Source organism: Dipodomys merriami, unplaced genomic scaffold, assembly GCF_024711535.1.
Source record: "Dipodomys merriami isolate MVZ:Mamm:240054 unplaced genomic scaffold, mDipMer1.0.p SCAF_15, whole genome shotgun sequence".
NCBI classification, from domain to species: Eukaryota; Metazoa; Chordata; class Mammalia; order Rodentia; family Heteromyidae; genus Dipodomys; species Dipodomys merriami.
The window spans coordinates 1743463-1749462 of NW_027202826.1; positions in this window are offsets into that span (position 1 = coordinate 1743463).

Here is a 6000-nt window from a genome sequence, read left to right on the forward strand (position 1 = left end):
CGTATTTATGTGAATATAATTGTACATAAAATGAGAGTTCTGAATTACAGAATTATTGTTCTGACCGATGAATGAGAAATAAATAGAAGATGTTTCCTATTGAAGCGTTTCGCCGTTTTCACTAATTGCATATTCCTGGTCAGATCCAAGACACACTTATGTTGGAGTTCCATTGAGTTATCCTTTCAAATTATCATGAGCTTTGAAAATCCATACCAGCTAATTTTTCCAATTAAGAAGAAAAAATTTAATCAAATTAGGGGAGCAAAACTCTTTGGGACATAAATGCTAAATCCATGATTCAATTAATAACTGTAGAAAACTTGGTGACATCTTAATAGAAGCACTTTGTTCATTTTAGTGAGTAATAGCATATATAAATAGCAAACACGCACAAAGCGACTTACTTTTGCCAGCGATTTCCATTTGCTTTATATAGTGCTAATCTCCTCTTGACATGCATAACTGAAGCTGCTTCCATAGAAAAGCACACCCAGAGACCTTGTGAGTTTAGCATGCATTGCAGTCCGTCACTTGACATGATGCTCATGGTGAAATCATACCAGAAACAGGAGTGTGGGCGGGCAGCGTGGCTCCCAGAGCGCCTGTGCACGGCCAGTGCGTGCGTCCTGTTATCCTTACGCTACTCAGGTGTCAGACATTTACCTGGAATCCTAAGAAAATAATTATGGAAGCAGAACGTATCATGTGAGGTCAAAATGATGCCACTGGACAACAGAAGGGGCTGAAAGTACTTTAAAGGTTTAAAACTAACTATGTAAAGAATGCATTCGCAGAATCATCACGCGTGATGTCCATAGATGCTTAGGAAAGGAACACTTGTCATCCAATTGTGAGCACTTTTAAAAATAGACACCAGGAAGCAGGTTCTGGGAAGGGTGGGTGCGGCTGAAGGGTCAGGGTGTCCACATGAAGCGGAGAAGGGGGGAAGGCGGGGAAATGTTAGGAGATTACTTACAGGGAAGTATTTCTTTAACTTTCAGGAGTTGATCGTACACAGCTCAACCCATGCCTAGTGCATGGTGTGTTATGAGTCTTGGTGCTGCACGGAGCAAACCCCCAGCATGAGCTGGGTGGTCTTCATCATGTCCAGGACAGGTCATCACCGTGAAGGGAAGACCACATGGGAACAGAGGATGGTGCTCAGAGCAGTGGCCGTCCTGATTATGAAGCAGTGGAGTTGCTGAGCATGCCCGGCGTGGGTCCTGAGCAGGCCGAAACTGACATCGACATCCTGATGGTGTACACTGGGTTTCTCTAGACGCTGAATGTATTTGTCATCCAAATTTTGAAGTCCTCTGTCTGTCCTTCAGGGTCCAGAGTAGAATGAGGCATCTCTAACGCACCTCAAAACAGTGCTAAACTAATTTTGCTCGCATTTGCTTTCCATTTTTTTGCAAACGCATAAAATAAACAGCGGTGTTTGAAAACAAGTTTCTCAAATCAAAGAGGAAGGCATCAGAACTAATTTGATATCATCTCATTATCAACAAAACCCCCCTAGAAAGGCCCCTATCTTTATTCTGCATAGTCTTCTACCCCCAATACTACCAAGTTGTCTTCTGAGACTTGACATTAAAATACTGTTCCAGAATACGACATTATATCATAGATTCATATGCTCTTAGTGGTGAAGGAGATCATAAGTCTTTCTACCTAGGAATATATTTATTGTATCTACAAAGAGGACATTACATGTAAATGCAAAGCAATCCACAGAAACTGAGCATTTATTGCGAATCCGCAAACATATGCAGGGATGATGTTGATCATTTTTTTGCCCAAATATACAAGTAGAATAGGGGAGAGGAAGATGAGTATGAGTTATCTTATTATTTATAAGTCATCTTATTAATATATTACTAATCTCATATAAAAGAAGCAAATCTGTATTTACTTTCATCTCATACACCATATATCCTTAATTAAACAACACAACATTAACAGTTTCAAAATGCTTTACAGAACTGCGATCTCTATTACTGAGGACTATCGAGAGCTACTTTTTTTTTAAGTGCCTCTGTAGTTAGTCTGGGTATTAAAGACTAACTCCAGGATACTTGCTTTGTTCTGTTTAATTTCTCAGAAATACTAAGACAAAAATTACAGCGCTGACATTGTAAATGACTTTTCAAGGAAAGAAAACTTAATATCTTTCTCAGATAGAGTTCACAGTTCACATTGCAAAACATTTTCAAGGAAATGACCAAGTTAACCTTGGCTGTCAAGGTCTCTCTGTTTGTGTTTCTATTCTCTCTTACCTTCACATTATCCTTGTTGTGCCCACAATGAGTTTTGGAGCAAGCGGTTGTGTACATATCCTCAATTTAATGCATTTAGAAGTCATTACTAATAGTTCCCTCTCCTTGTTCTGAAAATGTTGAAATAACCTCAAAAAATATGGGGTTATGGAGATCCCTGACTTGTCTATGTCTCAATTTATCTGATTATAAGGTGAGAACGATGTGTTCCATCTACTTTAGACTTTCGGACTTAATGAGTGCATAAAGTTTCCATGGTGTCTACAAGAAAGCAGGCTTCTAAGTTGTACTAATGACAGGTTTGCTGGATAGCAATGGGAGATGTGTGAAACAGTATTTCCAAATATCAAAAAAGTCAAAACCTTCACTTTTATCAGCTCTAAGCTCTAACCTCCCAGAAGATTAAAGACCCCTCTCTTTTCTGTAAGAATCCTTGGGAATTGTTTAGCTTAACACTTTTAAAGGACTATGACCAAACAATGGAAGAAGGTCCATAGCATTAAGGAAAAAAGTATGTATATACATATGTAAGTTTAATATCACTCTACAGAATGATATCAGAAAACACAGTAAACATTACCCGATTCTTTTGCTGGAAATGGAAATGCACCTGTCCTGGCAGGAGCAGGAATCGCAACAGCTGAAGGCAGCAGTGGGAATAATCGCATGGTCTTCAAACTCATAGGAAGGATGGACCTTCAGAAGGGAGAGAAGGGAACAGACGCACTGTGCCGCGGGTGAGTGGAGCTCAGCTAACAGGCCTAGTGTGTGAGAAGAATCAAGAGAAAGGGCTCCCAACTGCCATTCCCGGTCCTCCAGTCGTGGTGAGATAAAGAAGATACAGACAGCCAGAAATGGCACGAATTCTGGGCCATAACACCAGAAATAATCCACCCTCAATACTCTGGTGTCCTACAAGCGGATCAGCTCCATCTGCATGGTGGTGACACGTCAACCTCACCTGAAGTCCTCAGCTCTTTCTCCCAGAGCCTTTCCTTGCAGCCCCTGCCTGAGGAATGTGGCAGGTAGTCATTAAAACTGTCCACACAGAGCTTCTGCCCACGAGTCTTTGCTTAACCGAAGAAAACCTTCCAGCCACACAGGGGATGGTTTCTCCATGGGTTCTTGAAGGCATCTGAGTTCCAATAGCAAATGATTCTGAGGCACTTAAAAGCAGGAACTTCACCAGCCATAGCAAAGGGTACTGCTCTACAGCAGTAATGTTTTTATTGGAGGTTTGGCTCCTGCTTGTGTGTGTTTTCTAGCTTGTTTTTGCACTGTGACAAGTGGGCTCTTGATCATCCAGGCCAATGTGGATCACATAGATCCTCCAGCTTCACCATTCATACTTCTTTGATCATTAAAGTTTCCGGATATCTTTTTTTTTTTTTTTTGGCAGTCCTGGGGTTTGAACTCAGGGCCTGAGCTCTGTCGCTGAGCTTCTTTTGCTCAAGGCTAGCTCTCTACCATTTGAGCCACAGCACCACTTCCGGTGTTTTCTGTGCATGTGGTACTGAGGAATGGAACCCAGGGCTTCATGCATGCTAGGCAAGCACTCTACCACTAAGCCACATTCCCAGCCCAGTTTCTTGATATCTTTGTACGAAATAATTGCTGCATGCTCACTTCTGATATCAAGGTTAACAGGCTCCTGACGACACAGCACGGAGGCCTCTAGGACCTTCCTGGTGCGTGCATCCAATGAGGTAAGAGCATCCAATGTCTCCGAAGCAACCCACTGAGACGGGCAGCTGTTTTCATTGAGGAGGAGGAGAAGTGAGTTCTCCTCCTGGTGTAGTGCGGACCATCTCAGGAGGACAAGGAAGCACAGGATGGAAAGACGAAGAGATCTGAGCGAGGCCATCCATGTCCTTGTCACAGAGCACGGGAGAGAAACATGCAGACAAGAAAGAGCGCTGTGCTTCCTAAACACGTTAGCTTTCAAAAAGAATTCCCCAAAATAAATCACCACAAAAAGAAATCACACACTGAAGCGTGGCTAGGCCCGCCTCGAACAGAAGGCTGACTCCTACAGAATAGAATGACTGTTACGATCCGAATACTATACTATACCAGACAACACGAGCATCGTTTGACACATAGGTCCTTCCCAATGAAACCACCATAGTCAATGTATGAACAAATGTCTCTTCTGTGTGGACGGTGGCATGCCAGCCTGAAACACAGTGCCAGTACTATCACTGTGTGCTTGGTCGTAGATGTGCATTTTTCATATCAAGCAATTTATGTCCACTCTGTTGTTCAAACAACACTTTAAATGGAGCTGAGTCAAGGATGAAAACCAACATAAGTATGGTGATACTACGCATTAGAGACAAAACACAAAACTATCAGTTTAAATTTAATTTCCCTTGCTTTCCCAGCCTGCTAAATAACTAAGTGTTTTGTTTTGTAGTGTGTGCGCCTCCAGTCCTGAGCACTTAGACGAGAGCCAGAGAAAGGTTTTCTTGATTACAAAATGCGTGGCCTCCATTGCTTCTGAGTTTATTGAAAACTAAGGAAAAGCAACATACCTCTTAGGAAGTAAATATTTTTCTTAAAAAATATTTACACAGGCATTTATATGTCAAACAGTCCAGAATATAAGTCCATTTTCTCATTCAAAATATTTAGTATTTTCACAAGTACAAAAACAACAAAACACGAACCAGCATATACTAGGTTTGTATGAGACGTAGGAAATAAAGCCAGGTGCTAGAGGCTCATGCCTATTATCCTAGCTACTCAGGAAGTTGAGATCTGGTTCAAAGCAGAAAAGGCTGTGAGACTCTTATTTCCAATTAACCACCAGAAAACCAGAAGTGGTGCTATGGCTCAAGTGGTAGAGCTCTAGCCTTGTAAAAAAGAAGTTCAAGGACAGCATCCAGGCCAGAGTTCAAGCTCCAGGGACTGGCAAAAAAGTAGGAAATAAAGGAACGAAATTCTAATAGAGCAGATGTTGAGATTGTTGAGATTATGGGTATTTGAAATATATATATACATATATGTACATATATGTGTATGTGTATGTATATATAAATATATCAAACTTTTCAAAACTATCGTTATAGAAATAATATAAACATGAGATTCAATCGATATCATTTCTTATCCCAATTCACTAAATTAAAGAGAAAATTGGGTTTCTCTGAGCTGGAAAGCCCCCTGGATGTGTGTATCTATAATCACTAAAACTAAGGTTAGCATTTAGATGTGTTGCAAATTTCAATGACAGATCGACTTGAATGTTTACTCTTACATAAAGGTGAAAAAAGACTTCAAATTTTTGAATTATTTTCACATCATCTTTTTTGCTATGCAATAGTAATTAAGATAATCTGTAGTTCAGTGTATAAAGTATGTTAGCAATTGGGAACTGAATACAGGATCCTTTGATAAGCTGCGTTTCTCAACCATTTGACTAGAAATGTTCATGTTTCCAGGCTGAGGTCATTTCCTAGGCTCACACTGGGCCTGGGCTACAGGTAACTTGGTGTTTCTAGCACAAAGTTAGTGCCATACCTTCTTTCCTCTTCTCAGCAGACAGTGGGAAATACATGGAGCCACACTACTCTTCTCATGGAACAAACTTAGCTGGATCTCAAATAACCCCACTTGCGTTTAATTAAGGGATGCAGTCGTTTTGTGGACACATGCAACATCCTGTAGCAACTACCAATTCCTCAATCAGGAGACGCACAGGTATGCTAAAGGCTCT